The sequence below is a fragment of the Patagioenas fasciata genome, chromosome 3 (assembly GCF_037038585.1).
Source record: "Patagioenas fasciata isolate bPatFas1 chromosome 3, bPatFas1.hap1, whole genome shotgun sequence".
In the NCBI taxonomy this organism is placed as follows: domain Eukaryota; kingdom Metazoa; phylum Chordata; class Aves; order Columbiformes; family Columbidae; genus Patagioenas; species Patagioenas fasciata.
In genome coordinates this window covers 108,057,665-108,082,861 of record NC_092522.1, presented here as the reverse complement: position 1 = coordinate 108,082,861, position 25,197 = coordinate 108,057,665, and the positions used below count along the sequence as shown (strand labels likewise).

The window sequence follows — 25,197 nt, the reverse complement described above, 5'->3', positions numbered from 1 at the left end:
TGACCTGAAATAACCAGGAGGCCTCAGTTCCTGCAGTACCAGCAGTAGTCAGAGACTTAGCAGATGGAAAAAAGCAGTCAAAGTGGTACGTAGTGCATACAGCAATGTAATTATTCTGTGTCGCAGACAGTCTGTACTTTCTCCTGCCTTCTCTACTAATACTCAAAATTAAATGTTTTCTTCTGGGGAGACTGACTTTGTGCTTCAGTTGAAGAAAGTGTGGTTGAAAAGTGGGTGTTGTGCTTGGAACAGCAAGCAGTGAGGTTTGAGAGGGTTCCAGGTTCCTGGAGAAGTTTCTTCCATGGACCCTAAGAAAACTATTTTGTTTGCACAGCTGAGCTTGTGTCTGTGACAGAACAGCCACCAACCTGCTTTCTCCTCAGCCCTGGGCTCTAGTCTTCACAGAAATGGGAAGCAGCACCTCAAAATTATGACAGAGGCATTAAAAGGACTACTGACTAATATGGCACAGTGGCAAAGGTAAGGCATGAAGCTGACAGGTCCTCTCTGAGATGCAGAGCTCTTCAGCAGCTTCATTCTCACTGTCAATCCTTATCCTGCAGGATGGTTTCAGTCCAACCTGGAAATTCTACAAGAAAGTGCAACTGGATTGAGACATGCAGAAAGAAAGGCAGAATTAAAGAAAAAAAAAGGAAGGAAGAGCTGAATTTCTAGCTATTGGTGACAGCAGGAATATTGAGTAATACTGAGATAACAGCAAACATGGAGAAAGCTGTCCATCCCTTTTGGGATCAATATACCAACAGGAGAATGAAAAACCAATTAGAAATAAAATTAGAAACCCTACTGTAATGTCTGAACCAGGGAAGGGGCAGGAAGATTTCTCAAGTACTGTTATAATCAATTTGTGTAAGCTGCATTCAAAAGAAATAGAAAAGGTAGAAATTCTGCTGGTGAAAGCTCAGGAACTGAATTTGTTATGCAGCAACGAGACACTTTTGCACAATACAGATGATTGCTACAAGGACTGGTGTGCAGCGGTTGCCTCACTCTTGTCTAAGAAGGTCAAAACACACAAGTGTCTTGATTTGTGCCTCTTTCCCTACTTCGCGCATTGCCATGACATTCCAACACATTTAAGTACTGGAATCCTATTGCCTTCCCCTGTTGCTTTGTGCTTCTGCAGTAGTCAGTGTCCTCTACTCCCTATTTGCTGAACAGGAGTAAAAAAACAAACAAAAACCTAACTATCCCAAACTCCACTGACTCTTGCAAGAAAGCATAGAGCCTGTTCAAAAAGTAAACATTTGCAGCCAGATTTCAGTTTTACAGACTGCAAAAGAAGGGGAGAAATAAATCCCGTTTAGGTTTTGGCATATGGCACAACCCCAAAACACCTTATTAAATCTGAATTTAATAAGAACTAATATCAGGTTTTAAAAAAAAGCAAACAAAGAAAAAACATAACACAAAACAAAACACAAACCCACAATACCCAGCAACAAACAAAGAAAAAAAGTAGGTGAAAATACCCTCCAGTATTTTAAATAAAGCCTCAAAAATGTGACCTACAGGTATTTATTTCAACAGAACAAGTACTTACATAGTAATAGTGAGACATTCAGAACCAAAAATTTAAAAACTTGAAGACTGAGAAGCCTAGTGATTTCCCACCTTCAGACCTTTATTTGCTATTGGGAAAGATTTTTTTTTTTTTTTTTGTGGACTAAAGCCAATAAATAGGTTTAACTTTACATCCTGTTTCATGAACTATAATTAAAAGCAAACTTAACTTTGTGGCTGTCACCACAGACCGAGTTGGTCACCTCTTCAGTGCTATTCTTCCTTCTTGTCACAGGCTGAAAAAATACTACTTGACTTCTGTAGGCCAATTATGTTTACATCTTTACTAAATTTCATTTTAGCTATCAAAGTCTATGTAGACTGAGCCATGCTGTGTTTTTGGCTACTGCTACAGGACATAATAATAATAATGCAAATTATGAATGTGTCACTGGAGTAGATCATCCACACTGCATACTTGTCACTAAATTCTGCTACACTGGACTCAATTATAAAGGTCTCAGCTGCTACTAGGGTTACAGACAGCAATGCTTAGAAAATACTCTTTAGCTGAAGCAAAGCCAAAATATTTTGATTGCTTCCTTCCACATCGACATGAAACATAACTATTTTAAGGTTATAAACAATGAGACAGAAATAAACAACTCCATAAGAAAGCCCCACAATTTCCAAACAACACTAGATCAGTAGAGAAGAATTTTGCATTTTACTGGCAAACTTTGACTTTCCCCATCTGCTTCTCTTCTCTCCCTGCTAATGAGAAGGAGCAAGCTATGTCTATGAAAGGATCTCTAAAGATGAGGAGATGCAGAAGCTTTTCTCCAGATGCTTAGGAAAGATCAGTGAGTTCTGGCACTATATTGACTGTCGCACTGAGTGGTGGGCTCTTGCCTACTAGACAAGGAAAATCAGAGGGCAACACTCCTCTGCTTTGTCTTAATAGTCTGAACTATGTATGGTATGTTCTTGTTTGCTACACAAATACCTCATGATCATCTGTATGCCACAAATATTTTCCAATACAGACCTCTGCCAGGATACGCTCCATTTCAGTAATACTTCAGAGCCATTTCAGTGAAACAGGGTTGGCAAGGAGCAGAAAGTTTCAAAAGCTAAAGGCATACGTCAGCCTGTGCTTGTGCACAATATGTCAGAGCTGCTCTCACCTTGATCACAGAAGCCCACAAAAGATCATGGAAGTCCACAGTTGCTTCACACTTGCCAGAACAATGACACTAAAATGAGGTTTCTGGTTCTTTAGGAAAAAGAAAAAGGGAAGACCAGCTTTGCGTGCTTTTCCAAGAGACAGGGCACATCTGAGAGTACTTTATGTACATGTTATACTTTGTGTTTCAGAAAATGGGATATGGTGCCTGGAGATGTTTGAGGATCTTTAGAAACACCTCAGCAGAAAACTAAAAAAGCAGGCAGGTGAGAACAAGCTGTGATACTGATGAGAACACGGTGGGGAATGGGTGTAGAGGCAGATGGCTACACCTGAAGGCACGGGACCCTTGGGATAGAGAGAGGAAGAGGCTAATGGACCTTGACTTATTTAGCTTCACACAGGGAGATCAAGAAGAGATATGGTCAGTCTCTGAATACACATGATGCAGGGTAATATACTTCATACGATGGGAGAGGAATTATTTAAGCTAAAAAAACATCATTGACCACACAAGGACAGACATGTATAAACTTGCCATTGTCCATTTATTATAGAAACTTTCTTCAAGTTTCTAAGTATCAGAGATATACAATGTATGTTACTATCACAGCTTTCCAAAAGTAGGGGGAGTAGAAATACTGACTGCTTCTAAACCGGAAGTTTATGAAAGGAATTATACTGTCTATAGCCCAAGCTGTGAGGGACCCAAAAAATCCTTTCAAGTTCTTTCTATTTAAATTTTTTATCATCTAGTTAAAATAGAAAGAAAGCAATGAAACTGATGTTTAAGTAAGGGATACATAAAACAATATCAGACATTTTGGTTTTAAATTAAATTTAAACACTTCCTTTCCCATCATTTTGTTTTTCTGCTAGTAAAAAAAAAGGATGTGACAAAAAATGGATTTTTCACTTAGTACTAAAAAAGTAGCAGAAAAGAAATCCCAGATGAAAAATATTTCAACAAGCTTTACAGTTAAACAGTACTTCTTTACACTAAGACATGTTACTCAAGCTGAGCATACAGCTTGTTACACTAAAACCTCAATACGTAAATTCAAGCCCATGAGGGTATGATTATGTTTCTTCACAAGAGGTTTTTCCTGTGATCAGAAGTCAAGCAAGATCATCATTACATCATCATTAAAATCTGCCAGTCTGTAAGTATGACTTTTCAATACTATTTCCAGAAGACGCATCCATGCAAAAGTGGGAAGCTACCAACAGCAGATCACGAGCTCAAGCAAATGAAGAATCTAAAAATGTCACTATTTCTTTACATAGCCACGTACTAGAGTAAGCACAGTGCAGCACTTTACAGCTCTAGTGATATTTACAGGATGATCTTTTCCAAACTGCAGAGAAATTGATAAACTTTGTTTAAACATATTTCTTGCTGCCTTCTAGAAGACAAGCAGATAAATATGTACTACTTTTTTGACTGACTGGAAATCCTGTATCAAATAGAATAACAGTTTGCTATGGAGTACCTATAGATCTGTAGGCATTTCAAAAAGGAAATATTTTTTTTTTTATTATCTCACTTCCTTATTTTGAATATGGATTTACTCTTGTTTAGAATTGAAAGTGTAGTATTTAGGGACATCAAACTATTAAATCTAGGACCATATATGAAAGCAAACCTGGTTCTGTTATAGAGACATAAAGATACAAATTTTATATATATAAAAGCCTCGTGAACCCATTTCAGGTAGTACCATAAAACTGTGCTTCAAAGACAGTTATCAAACTGCACCAAAACAAGTCTTTCTGCACCTTGGACTTTGCTGGAAGTTAAGTAGAATGCAGATTTTGTTGTTTTCCTACATTTAATTGGTAATTGAACCAACCCTTTTCATTCTAGAGCTTCATAATTAAAAGCAAACTTTGAGAAATGCCCTCCTCTGCAGTAGTTTGTGTTATGTGGTTTTCATTTTTAGGGGGGAACACAATAGTGATTCCAAAGACTATAAAAACCATCTCCCAGGCACCATGGTTGTTTCCCCCTCCCGCCCAGGCCCTGCTGGAATAAGAGTCCTATGAAAGAGCGGCTGCATTGGGAAGTGCATCTGTCTGTGCCCAGGCCAAGTGTTGTCAATACAGTCAATGCAAACGCCTACCACAACAATCTCTCCTTTGTCAGTCACAGGGATCCCATGAGAAAGCACCAACCAGTCTAGGAATTTGGCTCAAGGTAGTGTTAGACAAGCCTGAAAAACAAAAAATAACGGTCAGACTTTATTTACATTGACTGTATAAAACCAGACCTAAGAGCTCCAGTCTGTCAAATAAGCTTTTAGAATTTCATGGTGGTGCAAGTGGTCTTAGTGAATACAGACAAAAGTCACCGCTTAACCCTTTCTACTCTTGGCACCTACTGGTTCAGTTTGTAGTTACCAGCTTGGGAAGATTAATCCCATCACACAAGAGATGAGATGATAAAAACAAAACACCACACGCACACTCACACCACTATTATCTTACATAGCTGCAGCCCCTATGATCCAGAACTTCAGTAAAACATACTCTGAAGGATCAAAAATTGTATGAATTGTAGGAAGAATATGCTTCAGGGATTTCCTATGCACAAAACCAACAGTGAACTGCAACAACTTTCCACACATTTAGCAAAGCATTTCCAGAAACTGTACCAGGAAAACATAAATACAAAACCACGTGCAAAGCCCAATACTTTGAGCAAAGTCAGTCTGTATGGTAAGCATTTTAATAAATGGGATGAGATGCCATGTAAAAGGAGGAATTCAGAACACAGCAATTGGCAGAGGTCCTACTTTCATGTCAAGCTATTTACCATTTTCAGATTTATCCAACAGTATTATTTCTGAGAGAGAATTTCTGAGGTCAGTTCCTTTCCAGTGAATACTCAGAAAACCTATATCCTCTGAGTATGTAGATTTTTAGCATAAAAACCATCCTTTACTCAAATCTAAAGAAAGGCAGCTTTGGAATTAATTTATAGCCGAACACACAAGATTCTGGTCTTCCTTATTCATCTTAAGTTTTCAACAACATGCTGTTCAAAAATACTTGTAATTATCAAGTCATTAGCCTTTGGAACTTCTAAAAATAAGCATTTCATTTCTGCAACATTCTCATCCTCCACTCTCCGATTTCCATTCAGAGTGAGATATCATATGGAAAAAATATTTACTACACTTTTAGAAAAAGCAAGACAATCAGAAGATAAAGGAATGGCCTAACATCTTAGGCAACCTTAACTCGAACAAGCTCAGATATATGCACACTGTAACATTTTAAGCTACTGGTAAGTTATTCAACCAACAGTTATGTCATCTAAAAAGATGTTTACTCCTCCCTTCTTGCACATCCTCCTCACTTTAACCTTCCCCTCCTGCTTGCTTCTTTGTCACAAATCCTGCCTGAAAATCAGGAAATCTGACAAAATTGTGTTACTGCTCTCTTCCGACATTCTCTTGACATTTTAGGAGGAAAAAAGTGACAATCAATCTATTTTAATTACGGCATATCTACTTGTAAAATAAGAAAACAGCTTCCTGGAGCTTAGGGTCAGAGGGACCTGGATGTGTTAGCTCATTAACCTGAACACCACAAATTATTAACCATTTCCCAACTACCCTGAGAGCAAGACAAGTAACTCGTACATGGCTGACAAATACTGTCTGGGCACAGGACCTGCCTTTTGCTGGACACCTCAAGAGATCCACCACTTTTCCTAGTGGTGGAAAGGGCAATTTACTGGTTTGAAGAGCTGCAGCCATTCAACTTCTTTCAATTTAGAATTTCAGCCAGTGTTTCGAGTTATGCCTCTCCCTCTCTAAATGGGAAGAGGAAGAAAATAAAATTAAAAAAAAAAAAAAAAAAGGAAAGTCAAAGAAAGTACAAGATATTTTCTTGTCAAGCCACCTAAGATGTTCAGTCTCTTCTCATACTCTCAAGGCATAGTTAATGTTTCAGCTGCCTGAAAACGCCTTTCCTACAGCTCTACCACAGATGTTTTCCTGCTCTTCTGCCAGTCCTTGTTCTTCTTTAGCACAAAACTTGTCCTGGCCAGTACTCTCAGTCATCAGCTTCATCAGACTCAGACATCTCCTGACATCTTTCTTCCTCTTGAAATCTCACCCAGCACTTCATTAACTGCTCCCCCAGCGCTGCCTTCCTGGGGCCCTCTCTCTTATGTCTTTCAAAGGCAGGAGGGATCCTGAGGAAACAGTTCCCTTTCTATCAGTGGCATTTGTCTCTCCTCTGGTTTGCTCTTGGACAATTTCTTCCACCCACAAAAATCCAGTTATCCTGTCTACAGAGGAACATCACAGATTTACCTCCTATTCCAGGTCTCTCTCTCTCTCTCTCTCTCCTTAAACCAACTGGAAATTTCAGTTCTCCTCTCTGACATTTCCTTGGAGATACCCAGCTACTGAGTTAAGCTCTACACAGAGCCAGACAAATCCCTAATCTCCCCTCCCACACATAGCTTTCCCAAGAGGCTCTTCCTTGATTAACCAGCATCCCGCCAGTCCCCCAACCTGCAGGCTGATCATTATGTTCAACATGAACATGTACATCTAAATCCTGTAGAAAGTACATGCATAATATACATAAAATGCAGTATTTTCTTTCTGATCTGTCAGACAACTAAAATGCTCATCTGGGCGCTCAAGATCTTCCTCCTTTTCTTGGTTTTCAACCAATAAATTTTGACTTTGAGAAGTATTTCTGAAAGGACATAAGTAATGGTCATCTCCCCTGCATGCCACCTTGCCATTTTAACCCCTTTTTTATCATTTAAGTCATGTAAAAAAAACCCAACTCCTCCTCCATAATTTTAGTAACTTTCTCAGCCTGTTCTCTCTTTTTTTTTTTTAACCAGTGTTTAAGAGCCAGCTGTCTACTTACTGATCAGCAAGTGACATTGTCCTCCCTCACCAACAGAGCAATCTCTCTCACAGAGATGGACCTGACACATCAATCCATCCGACCTATTTTAGACATTTGTTTTTGGACAAGATGAAGTCTATCCTAAAATTATCTGGACAGGGATCCAATAATTACATTTATACAAAGGCAGGAAAGCAAAAGAAAAAAAAAAAAAAACAACACAACACAAAGCTGCTCACACTGCACCCTTTCCACATTAAATCACTACCAGGAATTTTTTCAGCACTAATAACTCTTGTGGTTTTTTTACTATACCTCCTGCAGGTTTTCAAAAGACTTTTTAAAGACGTGAAAACTAGGACCAGATACAGAATTTGAGTATTAGTGTCATTAATGCCATGCAGAGAGAAAAATGTTTCTTTTATAAATCCTGTCAGCTCAGGATTGAATTAATTAGCCTACTCTCCTCTCCCAGCAACAGTGCACTGCTAACTTCTGGTTCTGTATCCAGCCTGATCCTTAATGCCTTTGCAGAGCTGCTGCTTTCCAGCATGCAGTCTCCCCTTCTATGGATGTTCAGAAAACTTGTCATGGAGAAATCTGATTGTGTTCAGCCATAGCCTGCATACCTACCTTTGGTTTTACTCATCAAAAAGAAATAATAGTTCTTCATGACTGCTTATTTATATGGGAATGCCAGACTGGTAAAAAGCATAATCGTGGGTTGGTGGTATTGGGTTGGTTTGGTTGGTTGGTTGTTTTTTTAAAAGCTTTTTGTCTTACAGATGAAACTGTTAAATGGTGTCTGGTCCAGGCTCAGTTTTGGAGCATCCTGATTTCCAGTTTGTTTCCCACAGACATCTACTTGCTTATATTTTGCAGTCAGCTGCTCCCCCATACACCCAGCATACTTCTGCTGCTGTGCTGTAATGGTTTTCCCAAAAAGAAAGCTCTATTGTACAGAGCCACAAGCTGACAGGCAGAATTAGGAAACCTGTGGCAGGGTCAGCACAGGACCCATGACAGATGCAGAAAGAAAGGCTGTGGGATCTGCTCTATATTTGTGTGACAGCCCATGCTTCATCTGGTTTTTGTGTCAGCCAAGAGTAGCTAGGAGGCATGAATGGCCGTGAAACTCATCTCCCTCCACTTCATCCTGTCAGAGCTGCCGATGCAGCTCACAGCCCAGCAGCCACAGGGTCCAAGGACAAAAACTTAAGGACACACAGGAAAAATGATGAAGTTTGATGGGTTGTATGCACAAGACGGAATTTCAGCTTTGGATTCTCACCTTTACTTACAGTGGTGACAATGCCTGATTATGCAAAACATGATGTCCTTGCCAGCCTGCTTAGCCATGTCAGGAGACAGTATTTCATACAGTCCTACACTGTCACCCCTACATAAAGAGGGAAAAACCTTGGGGCGAAAGATGAGATTCCTCGGGAGTGACAGCTCCCGCAGGAGCCAGGGACACAACACACCTGTCAAAGGCAAGTTCTGCCATGCAAGATATTTACATGCTGCAACCAAACCGAGTCCTGTGAGCTCTGTGCCAGGGAAGTTACACAGTTACATCTTGAAAGACTCAAGCAGAACCTCAGCGTGCCATTTAGCGAAAAGACAAGCCCATTTGGTCTTTGGGTAAAGCTCCTGGCTGCCAGTGTCAGGCTGATTCTACTGGCATTCAAGTCAGGAGGTGAAATTCCCTTGGACTCCCTGGAGTGGAATCTGAATCCACCCACCCACTATGATCCTTCCCCTGGGTTTGCATATCCCACAGCATTTTTTTCTTGGCAAGTGTTATTCAGGTTACCACAGCAGAACAGTTATTAGTCTGGCTGGTTCACGACAATAAGATGCTTTTTATCAGATCAGATGTGGGAAGCTCTTTAAAGGCTTTTTACAAAAAGCAGCTACATGACTTCATGAAGGCAGAAAACCTCAAAGCATAGTGATAAAAGGTATTTTAATAAATTCATTCATACTAATACATGAGATACTGTGTGCTGAGAACAGGGAAATACATTAAATTCTAACATGATAGGCCAGAAGATTTAATTATTAGCTTTGCTTTGAACCTGACAGCTATTACTACTCTACCAAGTCCTGGATGCACTCGCAAAAGAAGCCTTGTCATTTTAGATTTGTAAGAAAAGGTGGTCTTAACTTGGATTTAACTATCAGGTTTACTATAATACGTGCAATAGAAAAGCACACACAATCAAGCCTTCATGAGAAGACAGCTCCTCCCAAACACACACACCTGCTCATTAAAAAGTTGGAATGGAAAATGTCTTCCCTATATTTATTTTTCCCTCCAGTGAAGAACAAACAATCAAAACCTACTGTTAACATAATTAAATCAGCATTTCATATTTATCTTACTAGAAGAGGTTTTGTAATCCTACCAGATGATCTTCAAATGCAATGAAGTTGAAAAAATACTGTATGGATTCCTATAAAAAGGGAGAAGTACGCATATCATACCACTTTGAAGAGTCTTAATACCATGTAGGAAAACAAACAAACTACAACCAAAACAAACAAACAACAAAAAAAACACCACAAACACACACTTTTTCCACCTGATTTACTAGTGTGGTTTCTTAAGGAGAAATATTAAAATAATGCAACTGTGATTTGGAAGCAAGAGCCAAATGGTGTAAAAATGGCTGAATTTTGCGAAATTTCCACCCATCACTCAGATATGTATGAGAAAGTACATCCATTTTTTAGTTCCTCCATTTGCAAATATTTTGTAAAGCTATTGTTCACCTAAAATAGTAAAGAGAAATTAACAGGAGTCTAAGTGCAGGCTCAGCTTTACCTAGATTTCCACACAGATTTAACCTGACGTCATTTTGAAAGTCAGTCACAAAGGGACAAGAGAAGTAGCTGCTTATCTTAGCTACTTTGAAACACACAAAGAATTTGACTGAAAAAAGGGAGAGGTTTTTGCTGTTGTTTTTTTGTTTTGGTGTTTTGTCATTGTTGTGTTATTTTTGTTATGAAGGAAATTTTCCCTTTAACTGCCCTAGATTCACGTTCCTTTGGTCCTGAAGCACCTACATTCCCCCTTGAAGCCTGACCATGCAAGAGATTGACTGGGTGAAGAGAAACACACAGGATAACTCATTTCAGATTACAAATTGTTCACACAACATGCAACAGAAGCACAGAGGTACAACCACATTTTATGTAGTCAACAGCCAAATGGATAGACTGGGCAATGGTTTCATCACTACTGACTACCAGTGAGCTACACAGACAAAAAAGGAGGCAAGAAGAAGTTGATGGAACAATGTTGTCACTTTAATAATTAGCATAGGCATACACTTCACAGATCCCCAGAACTTTGGTGGGGTACTCTCCCTGCACCTGTTGGATTGGAGTTGTACAGGGACTGCCAGTGTTCTTCCCCTGTATCTTGTGTTGCATCAGAACATTTAGTTAAGAGGGCTGTGGTCGTCTGATGGAAAAGGGAGTTGGATATTCAATTTATCTTCCATTTTCTGGCTTGAGTTTCTCATGTAGCCTCAAAACAAAGCCAACCAATTAACACCACCGCCACTCACAACATGGGAGAACACAGGGAGAAGTGTAAAAGATGATGGAAATGATCTGAACAAGAATTGTCAAAAACGAAAATACATCTCTGTATACAGGGTACACAGCCTCTTCTCTGTGTCCACTGTTACTCATTTATAGCATGGCATGCAATGCTGTAATTCATAACACCAGAGCAGTCAAAGGGCCCATTCAGCCTGGCTGGCTCCATGGCTCACACCAGAGAACCCTCCAAGAAGGTTCTGAAATAACCTACATCTTCGTCGTCACTTACAGTTTTGGTAACCAAGTCTTCACACATTATGAGTTCATACACTTAAGACGTACCATCAGATGACCAATGCTGTTCATCATTTTGAGACAGATTGCCTCAAAGCCTCTCTGTGTTTGCATGTTTTGCATATGTGGTACTTTCCCAGAAGAGATGGCATCTGCCAAAGTATACTGCAGTGAGAGGAAAACCACTATATTTACATAATTCTTTTCTGAGGAACTTGTATCTTGCTTTCTTTGACAGTTCCATTATATTACTTAACCGTTAACATCCATAGGAAATGTCAACATTCAAATCCAGCAACTATTTTTGGAAATAATTTATGCAAAGTATCCCTATTTCGAAATATCCTCATTTCCTTGTACTGAATGGCTGCTGAGTAGGAATAAAAAAAAAAAAAAAAAGAAACTGGAGGAGGTTTTTTTTCCTATTATTATTACAAAAAGTAAGTGTTGTTTCATAGAAATATAAAACCAGTATATTTAGAAAAAAGTTCTCAGGCAAATCTGGGAATCTTTTCTGATCCCTGCAGACTTGCCATCACTGTAGGTATATATTAGTTTCAAATGGCAGGAGTCACCTCAATTAACGATAACATCAATTAAGCACTTAGATTCCCATAGCATATAATGATGCAACTGCAGAAGATTCAGTTATCATGAAGTTCTCTTTAGCTTCTTTAAATGCATAAAAAAATGATGTGCCTATTGCTGATGTCTGTATTCAAGGTAAGAGGTTCACACCAGATAGGAATCAAGGTCTTAAATTATTAAATTATTATTACTACTCCAAATACCTGTTTAGAGGTGGGCCCTTCACTTTTAGCTTTAGGTAGTTCTCAGTACGTCCATCAAGCTGCTCTCTTCCATCAGATAAACACTGATCCTACAGACTTGCTCCATATGTCCTGGTCTTCCCCTTTCCCTGCCAGAGGGTGGGCGAGCAGTCAGCATGTGAAGGAATGGGCCATTTTGACTTGCTAGAAGTTTTACACAGGCCTTGCGGTAACACAAGCAGTTGCAGAGGGAAAGAGAAGGCTGCTGTTTCTGAAGCAATTAAGTTGTACTTTATTCAAAGTTTATTTTCTTGGTTTGTTCCAGACCCTTCCCTCACAAGATTAACAACATTTTAGCATAATTGGCAAACATTAAAGAAACAAGAACCAAAGTCCATAAACATTTATCAGAAATCTTTATACTAGAAAAGATCTAGACCTTGCTGTAACTTGATATATTTCTACTGTCTTTTATTTAAGCCTACTTCCCTTAAGTGTCTTTGTAAAGATTATTACTTTTTTGAGAACGAGAATTTTCTCTCTTTCCTATCAAACTTCAGATACTGTGAATTCTTCAAAACCTCCATAACCAGTAGGGCTGGACAATTCCCATGTCACCCATGTTACGGGAACCCTATGAAAGCTCCCTTGGTATTGACAAGTGAATTTTCATGTTGGTTGAGGTGACTTACGACCTCCTGATGTGCACATCCACCTATTGTTTCACACTGGCACTCTCTAAGTTGTAATTTTAGTAACACTCTGTCCAGGCTAGCACAAAACCTGTTTTGTTGGTTTAGTTGTGTACTTCCGTTTGGTTTGGGGTGGGTTTTTTGGACATTTTTGTTTGTTTGTTTTGTGGTTTTGTTGTTGGTTTTTTGTTTTGTTTTTCTCTCCCCCAAAATAGCACCATCTTCACTCTTCTCCCACAGTTCAAGATCAGAATTAGCTGATACCACAGTGAGAAATAAGCACTTATTTCTATGAAAAGAATGGTTCCATCTCAAGGTATGAGAAATGCAGCTGTATGAGAAAAGATACTAACATGAAAGGAAAAAACAGAGATCTTGAATGACCCTGCTGCTCTTCCAGCAATCCCTCCTGAAGCTGCTGCTAGCAGCAGCTTTGCCTGCCAGAAAAATGGTACATCACTATTATTAGCACAATGAGGGGACACGATGGTTTGACTCTACCTTATATTGGCAGCTGTGTTGGATCATCCCATCCAAAAGCAACAATTCCCATTACAAAAGTAACAAGGACAGGCCTGTGTTTGTCTGGAGATGAGTGCAGCAGAATCATGAAGGAGAGGAAAACAAACCCAAACCAAAGAAAGCCCCCAAAATCCATGCAGACCTTTCAGACCAGAGAAAATAAAACAGTGGTCTTTCCAAGAAAGAGCAGACCCTGAAAACACATTTACCTGCAACTATAATAAAGCTTCGTAGTAGCAGTCTAAATTGAAAGGCAGGGAACACAGCCATAAACATTAGATTCCATTCAAATCTGTGAACTTCAGCTTTTTAAGGAGCTAATGGAAATGTGAAGTGACTGGTGAAAATATTTAGCACTAACTGACAGTTTGCTAAAAAGACTATCACACTCTTTGGATTTATGAGTCGTCTAAGGATTTGTCATAACTTGATTTTAAGCTAAATATCTAACGTGAACTGAAGCTAGAACTACATTGCTGCTCTCTCTGAAGTGAGATTTTTTTTTTTCCAAAGGCAATGTCAATCTGAAACAAAAGATGAGAGGGAAGTGAGTTATCACCCTAGTAAAGTCTTGTCACAGATGCAAAGGGGACAGTAAAACAAGCAAAACCAGCATGTTTCACCCTCAATAACAGTCACTTGTAAAATATTTGAGAATGGATTTTCAGACAAAAATCCATGCAAAGCACATGGCAGACATTGCTGCTCCAGTGGGACATCACATCATGGAAGAAAGAAGACAAATATGCAACACTGCATATTCTGAACACAACCACAGCTAATGCGCAGTGGTGGCAGCAATTTGAGACAAGCCAAGCTCTGGCAGCATTTGCTCAGCCAAGCAGCAGAGGTGAGAAACTGCAGCAGAGAGAAGGATGAACTCACACAGTGGAGAATGATTCCCTCAGAGCCACAAAGATCCAAAGTACAGGGCACAACCAGACAGACGCACCAGAGCCGACAACAGTATGGATATGTGCCAGGTCAGCAACACTGTGTAGTGCAAGCCCCACACAGCACAATCGCTCCCACCATAATGCTTCCCAGTGCTGGGGACTGTCACCTCACAAGATAAACAACCTAGATTGGAACCTCAAGATAAACTTACATCCTGCAGGTGCATGTGAACAGATGAACTTACAGGCTTTTAAGTGTTTACCATCAGAGCTGCAGATGAGATGCTACACATGCTGACACCAACCACTTCTTAAGGGTGCACTGTGTATTAACTACAGAGTTCACCATCACGCTGTGCGTACCAGCCTTTACAGATTTCACCTCTCAGTGATTAATAGGAAGAGTTTCCTGGACTGTTTTAGCTGCATTTACCTGAGGCACAAAGGCTATGACCCCAGCTTGGTCTAAGGAGCAAGGTAGAGCTCAGCAGGCTCCTGCCTGATCTGCCCCATGCACATGTGGCAAAGTTGCCAGTGTCACCTTGATCTGTCAGGAGCCTTCTTGCATCCTCTCAGGCAGCCCCTGCAGCACACCTGCAGTGGTCCTGCCTGCAGAGCTGGTAAATCTGGTCCTGAGGATCACCAGAGACCAGACCTTAAGATGCAGCAAGTACCACTGTGAGCTGGCACAAGCATCCCACATACTAGTGACTGTGGTTATCCTACCTCTCCCAGCTTTCCAGCTGCAGCTGGTGAAGCCTAGTGGATGTCATCACTACATCTTTGCTAGAAAGCTACAAACACAACTAAGAAATAACGATTACACAAGCATAACCTAGTAATTTAAAGCAGAGAGAAATGTCATCTGCAAGCCTTCCAGCAACTCAAGATGTCAACAAATACCACAAGTACAAATAGCATCAGGAAAAAAAATAAATTGAAAGCTTTATTTTTTTTTTAAACCCCACAACTTTAAATATGGACTGCCTCTTCACAAATTCAATGCATCTTACACATATCCTCAACATGTACTTTTGGTCAGCACTTTTTCTACGGAGGTAAGAAAGGACAGTACACATCAAAGGTAAAAGTAATACATAATTAAAGGAGGTGTAGGTGTTTTCTCTTCTAGATTCCAAATGCATGATGAGAAATAAACTACACATGAAGGAAGATGATGGTACAACATTAATCAAATCGGCATGAAGAACCAAACCAAAGACCATAAGATGTATTCAACAGATGCGCAAAAGCCATCAGCTAATTGAAAGAGTTACACAGAGTATCGTTATGCAAAACAAATACAGAGGAAAAATATGAAAATGAGACTGAACTGCTTCAGTTTGTGTCCTATCAAGTAACATGCTCCATTCAGAGAACAATCTTTAGACAAGACAGCTACAAGAATCCTAAAAGTTTCTGGGTCTCTAAATAATTGCTATTACAAGCCAAAATTTAAAAATAAACAAGAGAGTTAAAATAATTATGTTAACAGAAGGGAATTAACATAAACAGCACATTATTATAATATATTAATAACAGTATTAAAATTTAATGTTTTAAACAAAAAAACTTTTGTTTCTCATCATTCAGTTTCTGCAATATTGTAAAGCTATCAGGGGATGAAGACTAAGCATTTGTTGTTCCTCTACATTCAAAATTGTTATAAAACTATCCAAAGATGAAGTAACCTTCTAATTTGAGATACAGACAAAAAATAGGAGCACAATACAAACTGATTAGTAAGCAACTAAGCCAGTAAAATCCAGTTTCTAAGAATGTGTGTTAAAGGGGTAGGAAGAGTTCAGACTGCAATCTCTCCTTCAGCAGGCATCTTTCCACCTGCCTAGGCTGCCTACTGCCAGAAAACATGTAGATTTTACTGGAAATAAGCTTCTACCCCTCTCACAAATGCAACTGGAACTGGTCAAAAGGTTTAAAAGTTAAGAGTGAGAGTAAAAGACAGACATTCACAGAGAGAGCTGCACTTAATCTATTTTCTCAGAAAAAACAGGCTAAAAATATATATACACTGACTGCAAATAGCTTGGTCTTGAATTTGCAGTCACTGCTACAAGAGTGCATTAGACACATAAGCCTGACCACAGAAGCCCCAGAGCAGCATTCTCATTCCGCCTGGATGGATGTTATTTCTTAATACGGGTATAGAGAGATGAAGGGAAAACTGTTTACTTCAGTAGCAATAGAAGGAAAAGCAGAGTTAAATAACATTGTTTCCTCCTAGGACAAAAACATTGTCTAAAGCATCAGGCCTAGAAAAATACAATTGCCTTAAGCAATATGGCATGACCCCTCCCATAGCCCCAGAGAGGAGGCACTTGGGCAGGGAGAGGGCTCTGCACACTAACATCACCACAGCCACCCTGCATGGTCACTGTGGGGGGTAGACCTGCCTGAAAACAGAGTGTGACTTCCTCCCAGGAATGCCCGATGTCATGTCACACCCTTGAGTACCTGGCAGCAGCTGGGCATATCCTAGAAGTCCTTCACGCAAGAGCATCTGACCAGATTGGAGGCTCAGGGCCACAGCAAATCCACCAACCCAAATTACACCGAGTAATAGCACTGCATGTGTAGCTTCAACAATCATCTAATAGGCTCATTTAAGGTAAGATCTGCCAGAAAGGTCCTTTTAAATATCAGAAAAAAAAAAAAAAAGAAATAGCCCCAGCTTCCTTATCACTGGAAAAATTCAAGATCAGGTTGGAAGGGTCTTTAAGCAACCTGATCTAGCTGAAGATGTCCTTGCCTGTGGCAGGGGGCTGGACTAGATGACCTTTGAAGGTCCCATTCCATGATTGGATGATCAACGACAACGTGGCTTCCCCGCTACTTGTGCTGCTCCACCAGGAACAGTTTGCACGGGTCTGGCACAGTCTGTGCATATGGACTACCTGCAACAAGAGGAGGCCACTCCGAGCCTGTATTGCTTGACAAAAATGAAAGCTTTGTTATCAGCATACCTACATCAGGAGAGGATATACCTCAAGGGCAATGTGCTGAGAAAAAGGCATCAGAAGGCGTTAACAATGAGTGCTTCAGGAAAGCCAGTGTGGGTGGGACAGTATGCAGTCACTTTTGACAATTCTGCCAGATCCACCCCCCACCAGACATTTTTTAGAGCAATTCAAGGGTAAAAAAATCTTTTAGATTTATATAACATTATATAAATTATAAAATACTATATAAAACATATTTTATACACACACGTATACACATTAAAGGAGATTAATATCTGTGAGAAAATAAAACCACACATGGTTCCCTCTCTATGAATCCCCAGCAGCAATAGAACACGAAGTAGACTGTCTAGTAAATAGCAGTAGCAGAAATAATAACATTATGGTGGGTAAATAATGGATTGCTGCCATGATATATTTTCCTAAATGCATCTTCATATTCCTCACTAGCTAAATATAAGAGTCCTCCACAAGGTCTGGATGTGTACAACAGGTGTCAGGTATTATCCAAGTCTTATGTTGTGGATGACCTATTTACCAGAGGCTGGAGCTGCGATGAAGGCAGGTCAGCTGAAACTTTCTCCAAGAACCACAGTGATGGCTTTCACAGACTGCAGTTCACTGTGGAGTTTTATGGTAACAGGAAATAACCCAAATAATCCAGAAACAGAACAGTCAGTAAAATTTCCAAGTGAAACTCAAGAGTAAATAAAAAGACTCCAGAAATTTGGAACCTTGCTGTTCACAAGCAAAGCTGTGATCAAAGCATACAAAGTTGAGCACTTATATATAGCGAAAAAAAATTATGCCTGAACCTGCAAAGTCAGAATCTGTTATTTTCCAGACAACCTGCAAGATCCATCTTCACTTCCAAGTATTTCAAATGATACTTTCGATATCATATGGTAGAAAAAGGTTATATTAAGTAAGCTTTAGTCCATTTCTTCAATCATTTCTATTCAACAATCAGAATTTAGTTGTATTAAACTGTCATAATGGTATCTGGAGGATAACAGCAAACTATTTGAATGCAACAAGATACTTGCTATTCTTTGAATGAAAAGACGGAAATTATGCCGTAGAAGGAAAAAGCATTGGCTTGCGAAGACTAGAACCATCTGATGAGAATTTTTTTCCTCACAGTAAATAAAACTACCAGACATACTGCTTCACTTTCTCTGTTCCTCATTTTCTTCATTTTTTTGAAAAAGGACACTTACGGTGTCACCAACATAAATGGCACCATCAGCAAACAATCAAGCTATTTCAAAATCCATTTTGTACTGGCACTGCCAGCTCCAGTATTTACTGACTGCATATGCAGAAAAACTGTAAGCATTTCTGATCTGATTTGATAACCAAAATAATTCCCATTACTCTGCAGTCTGCAGGCAGAGGAGCAAGTGTATTTCCAGCAGCTCCTCCCACCCCTCAGGAGTCAAAAATAAAAATTGTCATTATAATATTTTTGTCTGATCTCCTTCAAAAGGTCATGGAAAGATGAACATTATAAGCTCCTTTCTGCAAAGGATCCCATCTTATGAAAAGAACAGCTGACCACAGCCTAAGTTAGACACAGCAGAATTTTTAAACCATTCAAACCAAGTGGTGGGTTGGTTTGTAATTGTTTTGCATTTCTTGTTAGTAACTCAAGACACAAAAAGGAAAACAATTAAAACCAAATCTCCCAATCAAACCATAGACTACTAACTCAACTGCTGAACTTTTAGTACTATTCCACAGAAAACATGGTGAGAAATAACAGGTCCTGATCACCGTGATCCATTAGGTCTCTACGAGAGAAAGGATCTACATGCACAGAGGAAGCTGCGGGATGATCAGAGCTGTTACTTTTCCCTGAATCAGCACTGGGAGGGCAAATAACAGTTTTCTGCCAGCCTATGAGAGCATTCTTGTAAATACAGCAGATACACTGAGGCCATTCATAGCCCCAGTATGGCACTTCTGCCAAAACTCATGGTTTAGACGGCATCTTTGTCCTTCAGCTTAACTGAAAGTTGTCAGAAGTTATGAAAAAAAAAAAAAAACACACAGAAAATGTGACAAAGACTTGGAATGTAGTACTGGAAAAAACTTTAGGGGGAAAAAAAAAAAAGCAGTTAAGCAAATACAGTATTTTTTTCCCCAAAATTATTGCCTTAAAACACTGAAATATGCAAAATCCAAATTGTAAGTGAAGATAACACATACTACTAGACCGTGCTTCAAGGGCAAAAATCTAAAATAACCGTTTGTAGATGATAAACACGTGATTTGATGTAGCAGCTTCTAAAACAGGAATCAGGGCAATTGGGGGGGGGGGAGGGGAGTAAATTCTTTGATTTATCTAAAGGATGTTTCATTCAAAGTAGTTATATCAGATTTAACATCCATCATTGTACTCATATTTCAATAACAGATGGCTTCTCCCTCTCATGAACCATATAAAGATTGCACAAGAGGATAATGAGACATGATGGCTAGGGAAAGGAGGGGTAAAAGACAACAACTTCATATTAGGGGGAAAAAAATCCTCTTTTTCAAGTAGCTCCTAAGCAAACCACCACTCTTTTCTCACTTGATTTTGCCTCAGTTGGGTATTTAACAAACTTCAAGTCAGGTCCCTTCGATGCCCTAACAGTGCCAGGAGACAGGCACTTACATTCTCCCGCACTGTAAAGTCCCACCTAAGTATAAACAGAGCAGTTTCTTTAAAGGCACAAATGTACCCCTCGGCACACGGCATGCCCACATGCCTTTCTGCCCTTCCTCCCTTCCCCCCACCCCACATCCCTTCACTACATCTCATGTCTCTAACAGAAGCACAGACAACCCAACAATCAAGAGCTGAACACTGAACTACTGATGCAATCTCTCCAGTAGCACTCTGCCCAAGAACACTGTAACTTCAGCTGTCGCTGCTCCTGGGTCAGCACTGATAAACTGATGTGAAATGAAGCAATCCATTTCACAATGTAAATGGTTGTTTGGCTACAGAGAAACAATATAAACAAATGTTTCTATTTATAAATCATCATTCCTGCTTCTTGTAGAACAAAGAATAACATGTTCCAGGGCAGAAATGACAGTATTTCCAAGAACACAGTAGAAATTCAGACAGCTTGGATAATCTTCCACCAGTCTGCCCCATTGACACTCCCTGGTCCAGTTCTTCAGAAGGAATAAAAACAGACTGATATAGGGGCTAATTTTTCAGGCATAAGATACCCCTGATTAAAAATGACATTGGGGATCCAGGGTTCGGGGAGCAACCTCGTTATCATACAGATGGCTTCCTCCAACACCTCCAAAAAGTCAATGGTACCATCTCTTAAGTGCAGTGAGGAGAGGGAGAAAAAAAGGGCAAAAAACACAACCACAACCAAAAAACAAAAACCCAACACACACCACGAAACAAGCATGAGAAAACGAGTCCTACTACTTTTTCCATCCCTGCAACTCCCTAACAAGCCAATTTTTCCTCAAACTGCATACTTCACTTGTATTGGAGAACACTGGTGGCAAATGTCAATCCACACACGTTTGTTTATTATTTTTTCCCCCTCGCAGAGTGGCTATTGCACTCCAAGGTGCTTGAACCGTTTCAAGAAGCTTTAGCTCATTTATGGAAATCACAGAAAAGAAAACACGCGAGTCTCGGGAGTCCTTTTCATCATATGCCCAACACCGCCCGCCGGACGCTGCCGGCAGCCCCTTTGCTCTACGAGCAGACGGCGATCGGCCGAACCCCCTCACACCGGGTACCGCTCCGAAACCAAGCACTCCCCCTCCGTACAGAACTATCACCCTGCTTGCAAAGGGACACCCACCCACCCGGGCGACTGGCGCTGGGTGCCAGGGGAGCCCGCCTGCCATAGGCAGCAGAAATAAGGTTGGTTTTGCCGTCACAGCAGCCCCCGGGGGACACCGGCAGCGCACTGACGGGCGCAGCCCTTTACATAAGCGGATGCGAGTGCCTCGGGCGGACTCGGGCAGCTCGGCGCCGCCTCACTGGAGAGCGGGGAAGCTCCCTACCCCCTCGCGGCTCAGCGGAGGTACCCGCACCTCCCGGCCGCACCCTCCCGCTGCCCCCGGCTCCCGCCCAGGACACCTTACCCTGCCGCTCCAGCCTCTGCCGGCAAGGGGGGGCCCGCGAAAGGTGCGCGGCGCGCCGCGCTATCCCGCGGAGCCGCAGCAGGGCGCCGCCGCCACAAGCATGGTCCCCGCCCCCCGCGGCGGCGCCGTCAGCCGCGGAGCCGGAGTGTGCGCGGCGACACCGCTCCCGGGCTTTTCTCCGGCGGGGGCGGAGGAGGAAGGTGGGGCGAGGCGGGCGGGGGCGAGGCGGGCGCCTTTAACCGCAGTTTTCCGCCATTAACCGCCGCGCTGCCGCCACCACCACCCGCTTTGAAGCGGCCGCCCCGCTCCGCCGCGCCGGGCACCGCGGCGCCCCCTGGCGGCGGCGGGGGGAGGCGGGCGCGGGGATCCCGGGGTTTCCCGCTTGGCAGCGCCGGGCGTGTTCCCTGTGCACATCCCCGCGACGGCCGCCCCGGGCGCGGTGTGCTGTCGGTCCTCCACATACTCTTGATGTGACGCCCCCCAGCCCAGCAGGTCATTCAGCGGCAGAAGAGAAACAACGGGGAATTTTACGAAGGAGGGCTTTGCCTTGCTTGCAAGGAAGGGAAGAAAGGAAATGTAAGGAAACCATGGTGGTCATGGCTGTTTCGCAACACTGTTTAGCAAAAACAGCTGCTTTCCTGTTGTTGGTTTATGTATGGAGCAACAACCGGCTTTCTTCTGTAATGCACGGAGGCACAAAAGGAAAAACACCGAGCTGGAGAGATGAATAGGAGCTGTCTGGTTGATTTAGCAAAACGCAGTTTACGCCCCTTGCCGGAGCCGCAGCAGGGGTGAGACAACGCAGCAGTCCCGCCGGGCACCTCGCGGGGGTCGTCGGGTCAGGGAGGCAGGAGCCAGAAAGCATCTCCGTGCAGTTCAGCTCCGTGGCACCTGCGTTCTTCAGGAATATGCAAGAAAAAAAATCTGGCAAAGGCAAGGAGGGGGGAAGCTAAGCTTCCCCACATACACAGGCAGTTACTGCCAAAAACTCCATTTCAGGTTGCCTAATACAACAATTTATACTGAAGCCTGAAGACGGGAAATAAGCTTGAGAAGCCACTTGTCTTTACTCCTCTAAACTGACTAGCATTTGTCTCTTATTTATTATAACAGAATATAATATTTTTTTTTCAGCTCAGATATTTATGGACAGTTGTGTCTTTTGTAATGGCTGTCATCTGAACAGCACAAGGTATTTTAACTGTCTTCTCCCAGCATAGCCCAGTCCACACAAGCATGTAACAAATGCTTTTCATCACAAGGAGAATCACCACTATTGTTCTCCATTTTGCCTTGATGCTGCCCATGGCACCATGCAAGCAGCCCCCTGTGCTAAATACAGACTGCATCCAGAAGTACAGATATTTTGTGAATGAGGTCACGCATTCTGCTATTATGGGTCTGGGTTATATTAAAAAATAAAAAAAAAAGTAATTACAGGCAAACTTAAGAAAAGAGAAACATTTATTGAAATGTGCAACATACTTATGTGGAATATTTAGCACTAATTATGTGACGGCATCATATAAAAATTCGTCATTTATAATATTTGAATATACCAAGAATCCTTCATACTGAAAAAGAGAGCATCTTAAAAGGCATCTTAAATTACAGTTTTATTCATTACCCAAGGTATATTCATGATGATTTTAACTAAAGTAACTCATTCTCCCAAATGCTCATTCTCTACAAATTTTACATATATGAACAGCTGCATAACGCTACTAAAATACAGTGTGAGTTCCTTCACAGTTCAGCATCTTTAACAAGTGCTTAGCTGCAATATTATGAGATTACACATGAAAATACAATTACGCATATCTGTGTTTACAGGACTTAAATTTAAATCCTGGCTCTTCAGGGTCCCAATGTGCATGTAATTTCTAAGCCTGGGAGTAGTTCTATTGAATTCAGTATTATTTTTATAGTTCCATGCTGAAAGTTAGGCCCAACTACAGAATGAAAGCCTGAAGTCCATTTTTGATCGAACATGAACTGTGTTTATAAAGAAAACAAAATAGGTTAATAAAGCTATAGCAAAAAAAAAAAAAAGATATTTTACACAAAAATGAATTGTGCATATAAAATTACCAATAGTACTCTATAACTTCAACAATTGTCTGTCAAACTGTGTTAAACCAAGTTATTAATGTCTAATGTACACAACTGGCATTTCCTTTGGGAAAGAGTATCAGAGCAGAAACTTTCTTAATTACGTATGGTAGCAAGAGGTGATGTAAAATCCTTAAGAGTTTGAGAAGATTAGAACTTGGTACCTTCTGATCAAAGCCACCTTCATTGTCTTTACACCATTTACTCAAGTTTCACATTTTCAGACCCAGTTTGTTTATCCTGCAGCTTCTTCCGTAGACACAGAGGATGTCTTGCTGCACAAGAATAGCCATTTACAGAGAAAAATGCAAAGCAAAGAATGTCAGGATTTCTGGATCTGAATGGGAGTTTGTGCACCTCACATCTGCGTGCTGCAACACAGCTGGCATTTTCTGCAGAAGCAGCAAGCTGGTAGATTTAGCCGTACATTGATGCACTAAATCTTTCCCCATACTGGGATTTGAGCCAGCAACAAAGGAAAATGCTTCTTTTCTGTCACGCAGCATAGATGCTGAGGAAGAGGCTAGATTTAACATTTGAACAATGGGAACGCAGAGGAAGTCAAACCCTGCAGTTACATAAATTTGCACTGCCCATAGTTGCTACTCAGGCAGAACTCCAACAGAGGTCAGCACAACAGCTGCCAAAAGACTGCGGGGTTAATGTCTGTGGGCCACATTTTGAATGTCACTCAGTATTAATGCAAGAAAAAAAATACTGAAATTTAAGTGGCTAGGAAGTGTTATGATTGCAAAAAGAAAGATACAAAGAGACAAAAGAGTACCACTGAGACAGTATTTTTACAGTTAGGATAGTAAAAGGAGAAATTGAAAGAATTATAAATGGAAACATTTTCACAGTGTATTCAGAGGTGTACCTTCCTTTATTCAGAAGGAGTAGCTCCTACTTATGCACTTTCCCCCTCAACTTTGAAGATACATTGGGAGAATGCAAAATATTTCTCTTGAAAAACTCTTTAGAAGAATCAATTAGTATTATAAGAAAAAAAGAAAAAAGGTGCTGTTTCTCTACTTCGTACATTTAATGCATGCTGGCTCCCAACTGCTGTAAATATTTACACGTGACACAGTCCAGGCATAGAGTTCAACGGACAGTAAGAATGAGTGGTGCCAGTTCACTTATGCTCTGTGCAATGCTTATCCCCATGCCCTTCATACGGAGCTTTGGGGTGGGACTGGTTAAATTTGGAAAATTGCAATTATAAACCCATAAAAATTGCCAGAAAACCAAGAACAAGAGCAACATACTGGATTTTTGGTTTTGCAGGGTTTTTTGACTTTTCTCTATGTTGATTCTGCCAGCTCTTAATCAAAGACAGCTATCACAAAACCCGATTAGCTTCACTTAATACCTGCATGTTTGTAATGAGCAAGTAAGAATGAATACTGAGTCAAGCAACCTTTAAAACAAGGTTACACGATATATGAAATTTGTAATTCCATGGCTTAGCAAAATAAAAAGCATGCGAATAATACAGCCAGTAAGCAACAGAAGATACATATTAGGTGTGCTACATAGTATTAATTAATTTCATTAGGAACCTTCATCAGAACTGTATGTATGGGGAGAGAAAAGAGTGTTAAACATAATAAATCAATGTTTGCAAATAAAAGGAAAAAAAAGAGGAAGTTACGAATAAAATGCAAA

At 40.8% G+C, this 25,197-nt stretch overlaps 1 protein-coding gene across 4 annotated transcripts in view; it reads right to left on the bottom strand.

Moving 5' to 3' along the window:
- Window positions 1–21,720, bottom strand: part of RNF144A (ring finger protein 144A) — a 67,469-nt gene extending 45,749 nt beyond the window's left edge. Inside the window, exons 1-2 of one of the 4 annotated variants that reach the window (XM_065835090.2) lie at window positions 21,418–21,720; window positions 4,834–4,923 (exon numbers count right to left, since the gene is read on the bottom strand). The gene's annotated coding sequence lies outside the window, so the exon portion shown is untranslated. Of the gene's footprint in view, window positions 1–4,833; window positions 4,924–12,231; window positions 12,372–21,417 lie in introns of those variants that run through there. The other 3 variants (XM_065835091.2, XM_065835092.2, XM_071807047.1) reach the window with 3 other exon arrangements.
- Between the last annotated feature and the right edge of the window lie 3,477 nt (window positions 21,721–25,197).